This window comes from Jaculus jaculus, chromosome 13 (assembly GCF_020740685.1).
Source record: "Jaculus jaculus isolate mJacJac1 chromosome 13, mJacJac1.mat.Y.cur, whole genome shotgun sequence".
Classification (NCBI taxonomy): Eukaryota; Metazoa; Chordata; class Mammalia; order Rodentia; family Dipodidae; genus Jaculus; species Jaculus jaculus.
In genome coordinates this window covers 21,765,643-21,785,657 of record NC_059114.1, presented here as the reverse complement: position 1 = coordinate 21,785,657, position 20,015 = coordinate 21,765,643, and positions in this window count along the sequence as shown.

The window sequence follows — 20,015 nt, the reverse complement described above, 5'->3', positions numbered from 1 at the left end:
TTACAGGTACTAAGAATCCATGGTGTGAACTATTTAAAGAACTCTGTGAGATAGATGTATTTGGTGATCCTGAGTCATGTCTTGTGAAGAGCAAGGAATTACTGACTATCTAGAAATTGTGAATATTTGTGGAAAAGTAAGACAAATGCTAGAAGCAACCAACCAGCATCATCATCTCTGGATAAACTATTAAGGGAAGAGCAGAAGCTCAGAAAGGAAATTTCCAAGCTTAAGACCCATGTACATGATCTGAAGGTTTCTAAGGGTGCTCAGGAGGAGAGTCTCCTTTCTAGCCATTGGGGCTCAAATTGCAGAAACCAAACCCAAGTTCTCATTGTAAGATTGGCTAACTTGCAATGTAAGCTCAAATCCCAGCCTTGCCATCTATCAGATGTTAAAACACTGATTGGGAAAGAGTGGGATCCTATGACTTGGGATGGGGATGTGTGGGAAGACTGAAGAATCTGGGGATACTGAACTCTCAGAGCCTGAAGAAGTCATTTTGCATGAGAATGTGACCTCCCCTCCCTTAGCAGCAGTTTTAATCCCCACCCCCAGCCCCTGAAGTAGTGCCCTGTCCACTCTTGCCTGAGTGAATTAATTCTTCTTTGAGAAATCAGCAGGAGGTGCCCACCCATATTTGCCTTTAGGCCTATAACCAGACTTAAGGCTAGGCAGGCCCCCATAGGTGCATCAAAGTGGAGACTCTTGTGATTTTAGAGCAAGTCCTACCATCATCTGCAGACAATTATTCTCCCTTTGAGAGACAGCTCTTGGCCTATTGGGCCTTAGTGGAAAGTGAACATTTGACAATGGGCCATCAAGTTACTGCCCATCATGAGCTGGGTGTTATCTGACCCATGAGGTCACAAAGTTGGACATGTACAGCAGCAGTCCATCATCAAGTGGAAGTGGTATATACATGATCAGGCTTGAGCAGGCCCCGAGAGAGTTGCCCAAATGCCTATGGTCTCTACTCCTGTTTTAATGCCTTCTGTCTCCAAGCATGCACCTATGGCATCATGGGGTGTGCCCTATAATCAATTGAGGAGGAAAGGACAAGAACAAGGGCATGGTTTACAGGTGGTTCAGCACATTTTGCAGTCACCTCCCAGAAGTGAGCAATTGTAGCATGACAGCCCCTTTCTGGAACAACTCTGAAGGACTGTGGTGAAGGGAAGTCTTCACAATGGGCAGTACACATGGTTGTGGCTTTTGCTTGGAAAGAAAAATGGCCAGATGTGTGGTCATACACTGATTCATGGGCAATGGTTTGGCCAGATAGTCTGGGACTTGGAAGGAGTGTTATGCCCAGTTCTCAGTACCCCCAGTGACCACCAAGGAGAACCACACATGTATGCAAGGGCAAGGAGCTTTATTTAGGGCTTAAGCTCTGTCTCTTGACTTCACCAGTGCAGTGGATCCATACTAGAGCCCCAAGTAGCAGGAGGGTCCAGTTTTTATAGGGATTTGAACATAGAAGAAGGGGATGGGTACACGATTGGTTGATTTAAACAGTAACTGCACTTGTACTCTTCTGGTTGGCTTGGGATTTTGGCGGGCAAAGTTGGGGGCAGGCGCTAGGGGAACTCCAGGCAGATGAGGTAATCTCCATTGCGATTGGCTAAGCAAGCAGTGGTAACATTTGTATGCTTTTGATTGGCTGAGGCAGAAAGGAAGAAGGGACAGGCCTCAGGCATGTCCTGAGCATGTCTAGGGGTGACTCAGGCCCTTGGGTAGATATCTTTCCTTACTATATGTCAGGGTGGTTGCCTTCTGCTTAAGCGGGAACCTGAAATTTAGGCCTAGCCAGGGCGGCGCCCTACTGAATCCCTTCATGGCATCAGTTTAGTTTCTGGGTCTTTCAGAGCACAGTTGGAAAATTAGTGAGAAGGACATTTGGGGAAGGTGTATGTGGATAGAACTCTCTGAATGGGCAAAGAATATAAACAAAGATACCTGTGTCCCATGTTAATGCTCATCAGAAGGTGACCTCATCAGAGGATGACTTTAATAATCAAGTAGATAAGCTGAACTGTTTGGTGGATAGTGGGCAACCTCTTTCCTCAGCCATCACTGTCATTGCCCAGTGGGCCCCTGAACAAAGTGGCCATGGCAGCAGAGATGCAGGCTATGCATGGACCCAAGAACATGGATTTACACTAACTAAGGCAGATCTGGCTATGGCTGCTGCTGAGTGCCAAATCTGCCAGCAGCAGAGACCAACTCTGAGCCCCCCATATGGTTGTATTCCTCGGGGTGACCAGCCAGCAACCTGGTGGCAGGATGACCACATTGGACCTCTTCCATCATGGAAAGGGCAGTGTTCTGTCCTTACTAGAATAGACACTTATTCTGGGTTTGCATTTGCCTTTCCTGCACGTAGCGCTTCTGCCCAAACTACCAACTGTGGGCTTACAGAATGCCTTATGCACCATCATGGCATTCCACACAGCATTGCTTCTGACCATGGAACTCATTTCACAGCCAAGGAAGTACAGCAGTGGGCTCATGATCATGGAATTCACTGGTCTTACAATGTGCCCCACCACCCTGAAGCAGCTGGCTTGATAGAACGGTGGGATGGCCTTTTGTAGAAATAGCTACAGCGCCAACTAGGTGGCAGTAGCTTGGAGGGCTGGGGGGGGGAGGGGAGTGTCCTCTGGCAGGCTGTAGATGCTCTGAATCAGCGTCCTATATATGGCACTGTTTCTCCTATAGCCCGGATTCACGGGTCCAGGAATCAAGGAGTGAAAATGGGAATGGTCCCACTTACCATCACCCTGAGTGTCCCATTAGCCAGATTTTTGCTTCCTGTTCTTTCAACCTTACATTCTCCTGGCCTAGAGGTCTTGGTTCCAGAGTGGGGAGTGCTTTTCCCAGGAGGCACAAAGAACCTTCCACTGAACTGGAAGCTACCTGGCCACTTTGGTCTCCTAATGCCCTCCAGTCAACAGGCTAAGGAAGAAGTTACAGTGATAGCAGGTGTGATTGGTTCAGACTACCAGGGGGAAATCGGACAGCTCCTTCACACTGGAGGTAAGGAAGAGTATGCCTGGAGTGCAGGAGATCCTTTAGGGCGTCTCTTAGTATTCCCATGCCTTGTTATCAAAGTCAATGGACAACTGCAACAACCCAATCAAGGTAGTGTGATAAATGGCCCAGATCCTTCAGGAATGAGGGTATGGGTCATCCCTAAAACCTGCTGAGGTGCTTGCTGAAGGTGGAGGGAATACAGAATGGGTATAGAAGAAGGTAGTTACAAATACCAGCTAAGGCCACGTGGCCAGTTACAGAAATGAGGACTAATTGCAATGTTTCTCTCCTACTTTGATACTGTTTGTACATATCTATACCAATATTAAGATTATATCACTAGCTAACTCTTGTTAATCCTTCCAGGAAGGATTAACTGAAGGAGGAAGTTGTTCCCCCAGAGCCAGTAGCCCCTCTCAGAGGGGGACTTTATATAAGGAAGTTCTGGGTGAAAAAAGCCCCTTCCTTCCTTCCACTTGGCTGCTGGAGCTGCTTGCTGCCTTCCAGTGTGGACTGAAGACCAGCGTCAACTGAAGACCTGCATGGATTGAAACCCAGTGGCTCCTCAGGAAGCCTGCAGTCCTTCAGTGCCAGATTGGGACTACTGAGGCATCTGGACTGAGCAGCTACCAGGTTCCTTGATTCCTAGGCCTGAAGCTGCTATTAGACTGCTGTAAGATAATCCAATAAATTCCCTTTTTAATATAATTCATTCTATCTGTTTTGTTCCTCTAGAGAAACCTGATTAATACAGCCCCTATGGGCCCACCTTTCTTGAGTCAGCCCTTGAGCCCACCAGCCAATCAGCTCTTCCCCTTACACACCCGAGCCTTCTGCTAAGGCTCATTCTAACTGGATGCCTGATTCATACAAATGGGCCCGAGCTATGTGTGTGAGCCCTTTTGGCTCCTGACCTATGACTCCTTGCGCTCTGACCCTCTCCAGCCTCTTTGCCCCTTACTGCTTTTGTTACCCACTCCTTCTCGTTTAGTCCCTGTGAGAATGTGCTTGGTCTCCCCTTCTGCCTGGCCTGGAAGGGGAGTTTCATATGAGAGCAATAATCATTGGAGAGAAAGAGGTAGGTAGATAATGGGTGTGCTAAGGCCTCCAGCCACTGCAAATGAACTGCATGTGCATGTGGCTTACATGGGCACTAGGGAATCAAACCTGGGTCCTTAGTCTTTGCAGGCAAGTGCCTTGACCGCTAAGCCATCTCTCCAAGCCCAGGGGGAACTTTTTGCTTGAGTGCTTTTCTGCTTTGCTTTCCACATGTGTGAGCCTCTTCCCTAGAGACTTATTTCCCGGTGTTGGGGAGATTTTTCTCCATTTCCCCTCCCTTTTCCCAGTCAGCTCAGGAGGAGGATTGCTTCTGTCTTGGGCTTTCTTGCTTTGCGTTCCTTCTTAATCCTGCCTTCCCTTAAAGTAAAATTTGTGATTCATGGTTTGTCGTCCTCTGGGTGTATGTTTTCAATTCTTGAATAAATTGGACAAGGACCTAAAGTTAGAGTTCATGGGCCTGGGGATCTCCTGCATCTTAATAGAGATCTAAACCCCTCTGCGACTCCAACCCCACACCAATTATTTGGTTTGACTTGATCCTTCTCAACCCTGCCCTGTGCTCCAAGAAGGTCACCATCAAGTGAAGACAGAGGGCAGAAGAGCCAGAAGATGTCAACATGAGGCAGCAGCAAGGTGATGGAAAGACGAGTTGCTGCTATTATTTCAGTATCCATGGGTACAACTCAGTGGGGGCCCTTCCTGTTCTCTTTCAGTTCTGGGAAGACTGGTGGTGGAGCTAAATCTTGGGACTGTTGGGAGATTTGCCATCATCTGTCCTTGGTTTCCTGGAGCCTGTCCTGTGTCTGTGGGGTCATCCAAGGTAGAGCCAATACCTGTTAGTGTCCAGACAGAGGAATGAGAATTATATATGTGGGGCGTGTGCGTGTGTGTGCCAGAGGGTGACATTGGGTGCCTTCCTCAATTGCTCTCCACCTTATTTTCTTGAGCAAGGGTGTCTCACTGAACCTAGAGCTCCCCAATTCCGCTAGGCCAGCTACACAGCAAGTCCTGGGGCGCCTCCTATCTCTACCTCCCCAGTGCTGGGATATCAAGCACATGTTACCTCATACATCTTTTGTGAGACTTCTGAGATCTAACTCAGGTTCCAATATGCACTTGGCTAGCTCTTTACCCGTAGAACCATAGCCCCAGCCCCCAGAATATTTTACCTTGTGGACTCCATGGAGATGGTGAAAAAAGGGGGTAACATGAGCTGACTCCCATGATAAAATGGTTAACTTGTAGGCAGCAGGCTTCCCTAGTGAGTGAAGTAATTGGGACTAAAAAAAAAAAAAAAAAAAAAAAAAAAAATCACCCTTTCCAACTTGTCCCTGGATATCAAAGTTATTTCCTCTATCCTCTCCTAATCCAGGTACTAATGACAGCTAAGTGCAGTCTGTCTGTCCTCCTTTTGGAAAGTTCTCTCCGTTTACCATATTCCTCGACACTGTGGAATTCCAAATGTGCCTCATTCCACATGCTCACTGTTTACTTGACCGGCTCTTGGCCAAGGCCAAGAAACTGGTGATGAGAATACTTTCCATTTGACACCCAAAGGGGCCAAACACCCAGGGTGGCATCCTGGAACCACAGGTGATGTAACTGCAAGCCTGAGTCAACATCGCTGCTCCCGTCATCCTCACACTCACAAGAGCAGTGACTCCTTGCAAGGGCCATGCTGCGCACCTGGGAAGGCAGGAGCCAGTGAGCATCTCATCCTTCTGCTCCATGGCTGGCATCAGAGGGGTGTCCATGCGCATCCACTTTTGGGTCATGAAGCTGTCTACTATCTCTTACCATCAGACTGGAAGGGCCCTGCTCACTCACCGTCCCATGTGTGCCTGCACCATCCTTCTAGAAGTAGTTCTGCAGCTTGGCTAGGCAGGGCGTCAGCCACTCAACACCCATAGCTTGGGGTGCTCAGAGCTCATAGCAGCTCACTGTGATGGTTTATTTCGGGTGCCAACTTAACTGGGTTAAGGAATAACTAAAGAACTGGTGCCTTTTTTGGGGGGCGATTCTGAAGGCATCTCCACAGGAGATGGGTTTTTAAGTCAGTGGGGAGCAAGTACAGAAGACTCACCTTCCATGGGGGAGGGACTATGTTATTTTCTGGGGTCCTGAGCGGAACAAAGCCAGGAAGGAGGCATTGACATTTGTCTCCTGGGGATGGAATACACCCTTCTCCCTGTGGTGTCAGAGCTCCAAGCTCCATGAACTTTGGACTCTGGGATTTCCATAAAACCCACGTCCCCTTGCTCAGGGTCACTGGCCCTCAAACTTGGACTAAGCCACTCTTCGAGCAGCCCACTGTCTCAAGCTTTCACATGGCCTGTCACTGGACTTGGTCAGGGTTCCTGATAAATCCTCTTATGTTTCTATGTTCTTTTTGTTCTTTCTAGAAGATACTTGATATTCTTAAAATCCCATAAATTTGTATTTGTGAGAGAAAGGGACAGAGAATATGCCAGAGCCTCTTTCCATTGCAAATAAACTCCAGTTGCAGGTGCATCTGGCTTTACATGGGTCCTGAGACATTCAAACCCAGGCCAGTAGGCCTTGCAAGCAAGTGCCTTTGACTGCCAAGCATCTCCCCAGCCCCTTGAAGTCAGCTCTAAGAGTCGTCAGTGTCTTTTGGTCTAAGAAATCAGACAGCATCCATGGTCCAAAGCATACACAGCTTCTGGGACAGGCAGAAGCCAATGCATTTGAAAGTCTCTGGAGTCTTCAAGTTCCTTGGCTCTTCTAAGTGGTGAAATGGGAGTGGAGACTTGCAGAAGGAAAGCCATCAGGACATTGGCTGGTGGCTCCTGTGGTCTCAGGAGAAGATGACAGAAGGATGAACGTGGGCATTCTGTAGAGTGCTGTCCTCTGAGTAGGACAGCCATCGCCACTGCCATCCGAGCAGTGGATTGCTACCAGAGACCCTCAAGGTGGGTCTGTTGTCATTCCCTGATGGGAGTGGGGTGGCTATCAGACCCTCACCTCAGATCGTTGAGGCTCTCCCCTGAACCTGCCTGCCAGCTGTCTAATTCTGCTCCTCTTGCACTGGTCTCATGGTCTCAGGAGATGCTAGAGCGTATCCCATGTGGAAGGTTCCCCGAGGGAGTGCTCTATCGATGCAGCCATGGAAAGGCTGCTGCACCCTTGTTGAGTGAGACTTTTTGGCAATGTGACTGCTTTGTGGCCACCCAAGCTCGTGGAAATCACCTTTTACCCACTCTCCTGCGATAAGCCCAGTAAACTCATTAGGGTGGACTCATTACTTTGGTCTGCCATTGGCACCCTACTGGGGGAGACGTTTGCTCATATACCTTTTCCCAGGAAAAGTTCGTGCACTGGGGACTGTCTCCTTCCAGCCCAGAGCTGGCACGGGTGGAAATTCACACAAGCCCTCTCCATTTCCCACGATCCTGTGGCCCCAGCCCCCCATTCAATCTTCCTCTCATCTCCAGTCTGGCAGATCTGAGGAGACCCCACTCAAAACTGCTAACTAGGGAGACCATGCTGAAGTTATTTTGTTTCAGACTCTCTGGTAGACTTTCACTGGCCATAAAAGAAGGCTTTAGATGCACTGAGGCATCACTTTGAGGTTTTGGCTGAGAATACATTCTTTTTCTCCCATTTCAAAATTGACATTTTTTGGGTAGCAAGAGTCCGCATGCCAACAACTTCAGGGATGAATTAGCCTCTGATGAAATATGTCTGTAGATTTAAACGCATCTGACACATAGAAGTGTTCCATCGTGATTTCTATATATCAAGTTCATTTCTGTTATGTCACCAAGGGTAAGAGTTGTTCAGAAGTGAGAAGCTGCCTTTGGTCTGAAGCCCACCCTCAGGGGTGGGCTGGGATGCTCATGTGGCTTGCTCTCTTGGGTGTTCAGTGGTGAGGAAAGTCAGACTTCCTATGGGGCCAAGCAACTGCCCTGCCTGCACGGACTGGGCTCATGTCTCATGGAGACACTGATCATCCCAGAAAGACTCAGCCTCTGGGAGCCATAGCGGAGTCGAGACCATCTTACCAGGGCCTTTGTCTGCCAGCAGTGGACTACGGGCCTGACCCCTGCTTCTTTCCATCCATGGATCAAAGAGTTGATGGCTTCTATTTTTGCAGGAAGTAGATGGAGAGTGCCCAGGTAGACTGAGGATTCAGGGGTGTGTGGATATACATGAGAGGACACAAGTAGCCCTGGGCCGTAAGACTTTGGGTGGAACTCGGTCTGTTGTCCTAGCAACCAGAGCTTAGAATGGGAGGCAAGCAGTAGGCTCTTCCCCTGGCATCAGTGCCAAGGAGTCCCCTGGACAGGACAAAGATCTGAGTGTGCCAGGGAAGGGATCTTCATAGCCTAGCACTCACATTAGTGAAAGACTGGCACACCCACCATATACCACCACAGGAAATTCCTTCCCCTCCTTACATCCTTCCCAGCAACGCTTGATTCAACCAGCATGACAGGAGAAGGGGTATCTAACTGGTTTTCCTTACATGAAGGCATGCACTTCCGTGTACGCCACTCACTTTCTGTTGTACACAATACTTGATCAAGGAATTTGACACAATTTTCTAGTTCTCTTAATACCACTTTTTTTAAAAAAAAATTATGTGTTTCTCCTTTTAATAGAAAAATACTTTAATCACCATGCAAGACAGGTTTCCCCATGGCATTTCCATAGTTAATTTGGGTTGATTTCCCTATTTTCCTGCCCTATTGTATCTCTGGCCTCTGTTCCCCTTCCACTTTCATATCATGCACATTCTATTACCCTCCCCACCGCTCTCAGGTAGCATGGGCTCCTGTCTGGTTACCTGGATTTTATCTTCACTTGAGCACGCTAGCACACGCACGTGTGCACACCCACCCAGCCATAGTTAGAGGCTAGGACCTGCATGAGAAATTCAAGTCTACGTTGACTCAGGCCTTTGATTCTAGTCCATCCATTTTCCTTCAGCTTTCACAGTTCATTTCCTTTGCAGCTGAGTAGAACCCCACTGTGTACTTGCACCGCGTCTCCATTATCCGCCCCTCCACTGATGATTCCATTTCCTTGCTCTCGAAAGCAGAGCAGCAAACACGGATGTGCAAGAACCTCTGTGTCGGGCATGGAGTCCTTTGGGAGTACGCCCAGCAGTGACATAGCCAGCTCACGTGGTAGGGAGGCAGGCAAGCACTGGGAATAGCTTGGCAAACTGGGGCACTGCTTGGCTCAGGCAGTAAGCACACCCCTTTCCTTACAGTACACCTAGCGTCCTGTTGGCAATCTGGAATTCCCACCCCCAACACCTGCATCAAACTGCACCCACACCCACTTTAAACAGCTCCTTGCTAACACCTTGTTTCTATTCTAACAAGTTCCAAATTAGATCCAGGATTGGGAGACGGGGTCTGCTCTGGCCTGGCCTCCTTTGGGTGCAGGCACAGTAAGGAAAACTGTCCTACATGAATGCTCAGGGTCCCCTACTTACCATGTCATGCCTATGCATACCTGGGTGCATATGATTAAATTCAGATGCATCATGGGTAGGGAAATGTGCTGTAAAGGAAGAGGTGAATAAACTCAAGCCTGCCAGCCAAGCCAGAGCTGCTCAAACCCGTCCCCCAGTAGCCAGCCTGTTCCCTTAGATCCCATGAAGAAGCCCCAGACAGTAACCTGCCGCCCCAGCAACAGAGTGCATCCCGCCCTTTCTGGAAAATTGCCTTACACTCTAGTGAGATTTCTCACTCTTGGTGTGCATTTCAGTTCTTTGAATAAGACCAAAAAACCCTGGAAACACTCAGGCCACAGTAACACTTTTTAGGTTTTTAAAAAAATATTTTAATTTATTTGGAGAGAGGGAGGGGGAGAGAGAGAGAGAGAAGAAGAGGGTGGGGCAGGGAGGAGAATGAGAGAGAGAGAGGGGAGGGGGAAGAAAATGGGCATGCCAGGGCTTCCAGCCACTGCAAATGAACTCCAGATGAATGTGCCACCTTGTGCATCTGGCTTTACATGCATGGGTCCTGGGCAATTGAACCTGGATCCTTTGGCTTCATAGGCAAGCATCTTAACCACTAAGCCATCTCTCCAGCCCTTGTTTTGAGAGGTTTCTACACTGATTTCTTTCCATAGTGGCTTTTACTGGTTTATACTCCCACTGACAGTGAATAAGGGCTCCTCGTCCCCCACATCCTCACCAGCATTTGTCATTGTTTTCCCGATTACAGCTTCTGACCAGGGTGGAATAAACCCCCAAATAGCAGTCCGAGAAAAGCAACTTAAAGCTATGGATGTTGAACAGTTTTCAAGGTAGTTATCAGCCATTTGTATCTCTCCTTTGGAGAATTGTCTGCTCAGTTCATTGGCCCACTTATTGGCTAGCAATATTTTTGGTCGGTTTTGTGTATATTCTTTATGTAGTTTAGACATTACTTTTCTAAAGTACACCTGGACATGGCGCTTCCTCAGCAAAGCTTCAAGATTGCTGGATCTGGCATTGTTCTTGGACCAGCCCCGCCTTGTCTCTGACAGTCAGCTCTGGCTCTACCTCTGTGGCTCCACCTCATTTCCACACCAAAACATCACTGTTGATTCTTTTAACAGCTCATGAAAGGAAGTGTCTGAAGAATTCTAAGTCACAATTAACCCCTCCTCGCAAGAGCTGACCTCCAGCCATGTAACCATGCATCCCTGACAGTCTTGTCACCCTCAGTAAGGAGACACGCGGAGCTTTCCTCTGAGGGGCTGAGGAGAAGGATGAAAGAAAGCCTTAGGAATTGACATTTCCGAGACATTGCTAAAGATAAGCTCTGCTCTTTCTGTCCATGGCATCATACGCAAGAATGGCGGCCTCGATGACTGCTATGATCAGACTGAAGGACGAGTCTACCACAGCCTAGAGGTGCCCCAGGAGAAGGCCGTGTCCCCACCCACGTGCCTGCTCTGTCCTTCCTGTGAGCGCATCTACGCTGTTGCTTCCATTGTGCAGCTTTTCAGCCTTCCAACGTGTGTGCTGAAGGCAAGAAGTTCTCCAAGGTTCCTCCAGGCTCTAGGCACCAGATTGGGGACTGGCAAGGTGGTCAGCCTATGAACTGAGCAGCTATGGGGCTCTCAGCTTCTCTAGCCTGCAGCCAGCCACTGTTGGACCACGTAGCCCATGTCGTGGAAGCCAGTCTAAGAACTCCCCGTTGCGCTGCACATCCGCCCCCCTGCTGTTCCTCCGCAGAACCTGACGCGCCCACACCGACATCAGTTGCTGCCATTCAGCAGGATCGATGTGTGGACAGCTGAAACAGGCTGTCCCGTGTCATGTGGCAGCTTGGCGATCGGTCATCAGAATCCTCACTGCATACTCCTTTGTGATATTATCCACAGACCTTCTGAGACTTTCAAGGTCACTGAGCCTGATACCCCCCCCCCCCCAGCCTTCTTTAAGCTGATCTGGGCTTTCAGTAAAAATCAGTCTTCGCTGCTCCTCAGCCCAGAGGTTCATATTACATCCCCACGTACCCAGTCCCCAGCACAGAAACGGCAGATGGCCACGTGGTCCTGTTGGATGTGTCCCTGACTGTGTGAGGCTGATCAAAACCAGTCTCATTTCTAGATCTAAAGTGGGGCGGAAGTACCCATGGTCCCGTGGACTCAGGACAGTAGAGGATGGAGAACCATGGACCAGAGCTGAAGTTTGAAGAGGACTAACCTCTCCCACAGGGATCCTGACACCACTCAGTCCACAGCACTGTGGTGGAGTGGAGAAGTGAGAAGGCTATGCCGCACACTTGTCCCATGCCCCAAGACAAATGAGACCTTAGGACAATAGACTCAGGCTATATATCACTGAGTTATACGATTTAGTCTCAGCCTGATTCTCCTAGAACAGTGGATCCCAAGATAAATCCATGAGCTTGAACTTGGGAAGACCTCTTTCCTTACTTGCATGGGCTATATAGAGACCAATGGCACAAGAGGATTGCAGTGGGAATGAGCCACTGCTTTGCATGTATACAACTTCAGGACTTAGCAAAGCTATTTTTGCCTGGTCTTTCTTGAGCAGAAAAGGGACAGAACTTTGGCACCTTGTGTCCTTTGAAGCCCTGTGTGAAGAACTGGTTTGCTCATTGACAGCAGATGTAGGACTTACAGCAAAAGATATCCCCAGACTGTGAGGCTCCCTAGAGATGTTGGAGCAAACAATGTCATACTGGAACTCACCCAGAAGGAGCCAGGCAAGCGACTGGGTTCTCTGCCTGCCAAGTCTGGGTTAGCCCATCAGGGAAGTTGGCTGTTACAGCTCATCTCTAAGCCCCACCCCCCTTCCTGGCAGGAGGCAAAAAATGCATGCAGGTGACCAATGGTGAAGACCATAGTTGAACCCTGCCAATAACCCTCTGCATGAACTTAATATGGTGAAGACACGCCTGGTAGTTACCCAGAGGTTTTGATCATGGAGGCTCCATAGTACGGGGTGGGAGGGGAGGGTGGGGTACATTTGCCAAATCATCCCTTGAGTCCTAAAGTTTGTGACCATGAGGTGTGTAACCAGGTCTGTATAACTGGTTGGTGACATCCAGCAGCTTTTCCTGATGGCCCCAAGTCTAAGACCAGGTGGGATCTTGCTTGGAAGGAAAGATGATCTTTTTAAAAAAGCCTGAACTACAATAGCAGACTTCAGGACCCTTCATAATGGAGAGAATTAACTACTAAAAACCCTTCAAGTGCCTGTCAACTTCCCACAATGCTTCCAACCTCCTTGCGTGGTATGGGCTAGCCCAGGTCACCTTCAATGCCAGCTACTCTTTCTCTTGTCACTCTGGCAAGATGAGCATGGGTGCGTCAAGCAGTGTACATCACTGTTTCCCATCAACAATCATCCTCCAAGGCCAGGAGAAGCAGGTCCGCCAGCACCTTCTCCCATGTCTGGCTGGCTCTAGGAACCCGCAGTTGGTATAACAGGGCATGCGGATTACTATACTCCCTGCTAACGAGTTTTCAGTTTCCTTCCTCCACCTCTGAGAGGTCATGAAGAACAGGAGGAAAGACAATAGCTCTACCTTCTGTCACGTATTCCCCCAAATCCCTTGCTGACTATCAGTTCTGATGTTCCAGAGAGATGTTTATGGAGATGCCCTTCTTTGAAAACTAACCACAAAGCAAAGATTTGGTATAGATTGTGAAAACACTTTCAAAAAGCAACACGCAAATCTGACATGATTTAATATAACCTAAGAGTGGGTTAGCCACACCTCCCAAGAACTTCAAACACTGGCTGCCTCAGCACCCAGAAGCAAGAGGGTTGTGGACTTGAGGCTACTAGAGACCACCTTCAAGTGCAGTAACAGAAGCCAGACCCCCCCATGGCTGCATCCCAGAGCTCTTCCCTTGGAGTTTGCAGAATTCTACCACATATTATACACCACCTCCATCCAGACATAGCGCCCTTCAGTTCCAGCTGCATGCATGGAGGCTCTACTGAGCTCTGATGGGACCCAACCAGCTTAGCATCAAAGTGGAGGGAGTTCTTTCTTCCTTCCCCTAAAAGTCAGACCAGAATCGGGCACTGTCAGCATGGCCAAGTCTGGTTCTGTGGGAGGTTACCTATGTAGGGAGGAATGAGGGAAGAGGATAAGACAATAGGTTTCTACAATAGGTTAAATGACTCCAAAGTTCACTTGCAGATCATACTTACAAAAGAAGGGCTGTGTCACTCATTTTCTCAAGCCCCGGAAATACTTCTACCATTCTCACATTACGCCTCTCATTACATTCAAGGAAGAGACCTGTGGGTGCCACATGAATCCCAAACAGACATTCTCTACACAAATGTCCATAAGAACAACTTTTCCCCCCCATTTTTTGAGTCAACAGGAGTATGTCTACATGGTCACTGCAGCCTCCACTCATCAGCCCGCTGGTCCATCAAGGTGGCTAAGGGTAACAAAAATAGTCACTTCATAAACTCACACCCTGCTAGGTCTTTGATACCAGCAGCTTAGGGATAAATACAAGTTCTTCCTCTACCCAAAGAAGGGAGAACAGAAACCCATTGCAGCATCCAGAGGCTTCCACCACGTCTGCACATACAGATAGACTCCAGCATCAAGGAGTGGGAACATATACAGGGACAGTGACCCCCCCAAAGGGAGACCCAAAGATATATAAAAGGGAGCCCTGGCCTTCCTTCCAAGACAGACGGTCACTGCAGGTCTTGAGTTGCCAAATCTCTTTGGCACAAGAGCCAAGTTCAGGGTTTGGGTGAAGGAATGTGTGAGGACCCTGGGGAGTGGGCAGCCAAGTCTGAAGTGGTTTCTTCTCCTTGGGCCTCTGGGGACCGAGGTGGTTTTCTACTCTGATAGCTCAGCACAGGGAGGCTGAGAAAAGCAGGGTTAGGTGCTGCCCTGACATGCCAACTGTGGCCAGATCCCAGGGTGGTGTGGTGGCCACAGATGCAAGCTCTAAGAGAATTTTCTAAGAATCACCAAGGGAAAAAGTGAATGAGAGGAAAGCGAGATTTTTTTTTTTTTTTTTGGGTGGTGGTGCGGGGGTGGGGGGCGATTTTGAAGTAAGGTCTCACTCTGGTCCAGGCTGACCTAGAATTCACTAGGTAGTCTCAGGGTAGCTTCGAACTCATGGTGAACTTCCTACCTCTGCCTCCCAATTGATGGGATTAAAGGTGTGCGCCATTGGGCCTGGCTGAGATTTCTTAATATTCAAGTAGACAGTCACAAATTGCAATCTTCAATAATAGGATATGACTTTGGCCATTTGTTAAAAGCTCACTGTCCCATGTCTCAGGATTTCCCACCTTCTCGGTGGAGCCAGATGAACAAGCAAACACACACAAGGGGCCACACTTGCCTCTCCAGCGCGACACCTAGAACTTGACAGTTTTTCTTCCACCAGAAACGAACTCCATCCCTGTAAAAGTCTGTTTTGACCTTCCATATTCTCTGACATGATCAACTCACCTCAAGTATCATTCTGCAACATTTAGGGTCCCAACAGCAAATGTAACAAAGTCAGGACTCATGACGTGCAGGAGGAGGAGCAGCCTTCTCTTTTAATAGGACAGGAATCCTCACCCAGGGAAGGGGTCCACGGTGAAGGCCAGTCCCAGTGCTTCCTGGGAACTTCTGAACAACTGCTCACCTGGCTACCTGTCCCTTGTATGACTAGCACACAGCACACAAAACCCAAGCTAACGGGAAGCCTATGGCTTCAGGGATCAGTAGGGTATGCCAATGAGTTGGCATCAAGCTGAGCAAACGCAATGCCTCAGCCACAGCAGAGCAGAATAATGGGTTCAGAGACCCTGAATTCATTTTGCGGGCACAGATAGGAGCTTTAGGTTTAAACAGCAGCAGAACTGGGGTAGGGACATGCATAATTGAGGCCTATTCAAGGGTGTGTCCCCCACCTGCCATCATGTGCGTTCCAGCTCTGGGAGGTTAGTGCCACAAGTTATCCTTTAGTTCACTACCATAACCTAAATGGGTGAATTTGGTTTCTATAAGATGGTCTGCCCCAGGCTGTAACGCTCACCTCACCTTGGGGATCCCAGTCTTCCAAGGATTCAAGGTGACTATAGGGCTAGGACAAAGACTTCAGCTACGGTAGGGGGATGGGAATAAAAGAACAGTCCTTTGTAACCATCATGGCAATTCAGGATCAAGCAGGGGTCTGATTCAAAGTGAAGAGACAGACAAAATGAAGGACAACAGTTTTGCCCTGCTTTAATCACCTGTGGTGAGAGCAGTCAATATTTTTTAGTTAAGAACAGCTTCTAAGAGCCAGTCAGGATTTCACATGAAGGTGACAATGTTTCAGCTCTTTCAGACACACTGGAGTCACTGGCTAGAGGTTTTGACTTGATGAGAAAGTCCCTTTATCAGACCCTTTTCAGAAAGGATGCTTGGCATCATTCTGCCATGGTTATACCCGAGTTGACCCCGTAGGGGCAACAGAGCTGAGAATAGAGAGCCAGACACCATCACAGGTTCCCAAGAAGCAGCAGCGGCTCTCTGGGAGCCCCAGGGAGCCCCAAGTCTCTGGCTCACCCAGGAAGTAGGAGGGAGAAAGCACAGAACTACCATCTTTCAACTGCCTTCACCTTACCATGATACCCATGAACACCTTTAATTTGCTGCCTGTGGACTGGAGACTCACCCTGCAATGTGACCCATACACTGTCCCCCAACGATGGGCAGGTGTCCCCTTCAGGGCCTTGGTACCTGACACACCCTGAATCTAATTGCTTCTCAAAGACGCTGTCCATTCATGACTCTGGACTATTAGAACTAGAAGTTCTAGGATATATACCCCATTCAACATAAATGTTTCGTCTATGTAATTCAATGAACCTATGTTGAATTACGTAAGACAGAACATTTAGGGATCACAAACATGAGGAATATTTATAGTGAAAACATCATCCATGCCCCATCCCCAGAAGTGATCTCAGCCTCCCTAGGGTGAGACATCCTGGCATGCACAGAGGTGATAGGTTTTGTTTTTTTTTTTTTTTTTAGATTACTTTGAGTCAGGGTCCCACTCTAGCTGAGGCTGACCTGCAATTCACTATGTAGTCTCAGGGTGGTCTTGAATTCATGGTGATCCTCCTACCTCTGCCTTCAAAGTGCTGGGATTAAAGGCATGTGTCACCATGCACGGCAATTTTTTTTTAAATGATGTCCCACCTAGGACTGGGAATCTAAGAAACTCTTAGAATTTACAAGGAACAAATGAAGGCAGCTTAATCCACATTCTCCACATGACTGGTAGGATTAGATAGCCCTTTGGGTCCTATCTTATACACATATGGTAGCAACTCCTGGAGATGAATGAGGCCAGGGCCATTCCAGAAGGCAGATTCTGTAAACCCCCATGTGTTCAATACTGTGAACTCACGAAGACATTCTAATATCCCAGAGAGATTTGGATATGAAAGCTGCATGGGGAGGGGGCAGGAAACAAATCTAGAAAACCTGCCAAACCTCCACCTACCAGCTCAGAGCTAGTGACTATAACATGTGACAAAATGGACCTCTCTGGCCAGTGTGCTCCCTTTGCTCTGTCCCATGGCCACATGGGGCGTATGCCTGCCTGGACTCACAGCTGATAGAACTCACCTGAAACTTGATTTGGGGTTTGAAGGTTTTGGAATTATTATTTGTTTTTTGTGTCCTTGCCTGAGTGCCCAGTTAGTTCAAAGAAGAGTTCATGGGCAAGTATTCCATGTTCACAGTCTACATGGACACGTTATCCTCTGGAGAACTCCAAGCCCTTTGCTTTTTGAGTTCTGGGAATCCAGTTAGGACCAGAGGAGGGTAATGATGCTACTCAGACTCCAGCTTAAGGGGACCAGAAATCCTAGGAATCCCCTTCACCAGCTCTGAGGAACCTTTGCATGACGGCACCAGGGTAAACAACAGTAGACGGTAGCTTTACTCTGGCTACATAAACCACCAAAGTCTGTCACTAGTCCTGATAATCCAATGCCAAGAAATCTCATGGAACTGTCCTCATAAGTACAATGGAGAGGCTTCTAGATCTAGAGGGGGTCTTGTGGCAACTATATAAACATGTACATACTCCAAGAAGTAAAACCCCAAGTCCAGAGGGGCTCAAGTCCTCATCCTCCCAAGAGAATCAGCTGAGAGCATTTCAGCTATGTCTACAGAAGAGTTTCAGGTATGAGCTCTCATGGTTGTCTGTTTAACCTGAGCTGAGGGGATCCTCCCCGCAGAAGGCTGCCAGTCTCCACCTTCAGGCAGAGGGGCGTAATTTCAGGTTCTGAATGTTGCACCTCAGTGACTTCTAACTCCCACCAGCCTTGAGACGTAGCATTTCCCTGAAGACTTACATAAATGCTCTCCCACTTCAGCAAGCTGGTCTAGTTCTAGAAGCTTGCACCTGCTCTGTAAGGGAGATGTCAGGTTTCTGGTCAACCTGTCAGGACACTAATATTCTACAGCTTCACCGCCATGTTTATTCACTTTGAGGGCACTGGGAAAGAATTACAGCAACCCTGTGAAGGGGATGCTGGGCCCGATGTGGTACAAGCACTTGGGCTATCTAAACCTGAGAGCTCTGGGGGGAAGGAGGACTGCCTCACCATTCTGCTGCCTTCCCTGAGCTCCTGGTCCCATCTCAGGCTCCTTCCTCTTCTGAGGTTACCTCTACAATAAGAAAACATGCTGAGCCTCAGGAAAGGACCAAAACAAATAGAAATCTTTACAGTATGAGAGGGACACTTCACATTTCCGTAGTCTGGGCTCTGGAATGCAAAGCCAGCCCTAGCATTGGGCCGGGGGGCGGGGAGGGGGCTATGTCTGAGGAAAAGGAATGGGGACTAGTAAATGTGAGGTCAGCAAACTTCTCTGACCTTTCATCAGAGATCACCATCCAGGTCTCTGACTCCCTGGGTTTTCACGGTAGCAGGGGGCTGTCTCCTGGCAGACTTCTTGGTGCTCGCCACTAGGATGTTGAATTTCTGACATGCTAACTCCTTCACTGAGACCAATGATGCAGGGCCCCACGAGACACGCCATCTTTGCTGCCAGTCTTTAGCTTGTGGCTAGATACAGAGTAGCTTCAAGCAGAGCACGCACCAGCATACCGGTCTGCAAACACCGTGGCAGGAGACATTTGTCTCTACACTTCTTCACCGCGTAGTGGGGAATGCACCACAGTTGGAAGTAGCGCTGGGCAGAGGTGCAAACACTTCTCCCCTTGCCCTGCCCAAGCCAGAAAGGGCTTTGGAAACTATTGAGAGGGATTCTCTCTCTCTCACACACACAAGTCCATGCAGAAGAACCCAAAGGATAAGACAGCAGGGACCAGCCAAGGGGTTCCAGAGCACCTCTAGCTAGCTTTCGACAATCTCCTCTCCTCCATACACTAACACTGGAGGCTACAGAGGCAACCAGGGAATCTCACTCACCCCTCCACACAGCATCCAGACCAGCTGGTCAGAAGGGCTGAGATATAGCTGAAGGAGGCCACAATGCCCTAAAGTGTGAGCCAGTTTCACACAATGTACATGAGATAATTTCACTCCAAGAAGGTAACTGGACTGGTTTATACTGAGGCAATACATAGCCCAAAGCTGGGTATACAGGTTTGAACTGGAAGTGGTAATTAGCCTTACCATCCCAGGGCAGGTTGCTCAAAAAAAAAAAAAAATGCGTAATACCGGGCAGGGAAAGAATTCAAAACCCATACCACTAAGGCAGAAATACTCACTTGTTAGATGTACATTTGCTCTATTTTGCCTTTTTTAAAAAATATATTTTTATTTATTTGAGAGAGGGAAAGAGGCAGAGAGAGAATGGGCACACCAGGGCTTCCAGCCACTGCAAATGAACTCCAGACATGTGCACTCCCTTGTGCATCTGGCTTATGTGGGTCCTGGAGAATTGAACGTGGGTCCTCTGGCTTTGAAGGAAAGCACCTTAACTGCTAAGCCATCTCTCCAGTCTTTATTTTGCCTTTTTAAAATAACTTGTTTTAGGGTACAGTTTAGTGCCTTTCTTTTTTTGAGGCAGGGTCTTATTGTAGCCAGGTTGACCTGAAGTTCATTGAGGCCTGCGTGGCTTTGAACTCAAAGCAATCCTACCTTATACTCTTCAGTGATAGCACTAAAGGCATGAGCCACCAGATCCGGTTGAATGCCTACCCCAAAGTCTCCACTAATGCATGAACATTTTCCATGCTGTTTTTGTTTGGGCTTGCATGGTGCTCACTTGGATTTGTTCTGTATGTTTCTCCATACACATCTCTGTACTACTCTTCCCATGGACAGCTCACACTTTCCCATTCCTTATCATTCCCCTTTATTCTCCATATATTGAAAATGAGAGCACCTCATCACCTATAAAGACAAGCCCATCTGAGCAACATTGCAACAGCTCTGAAAGACAATGGCCAACTCAAACTACTGTATCCAG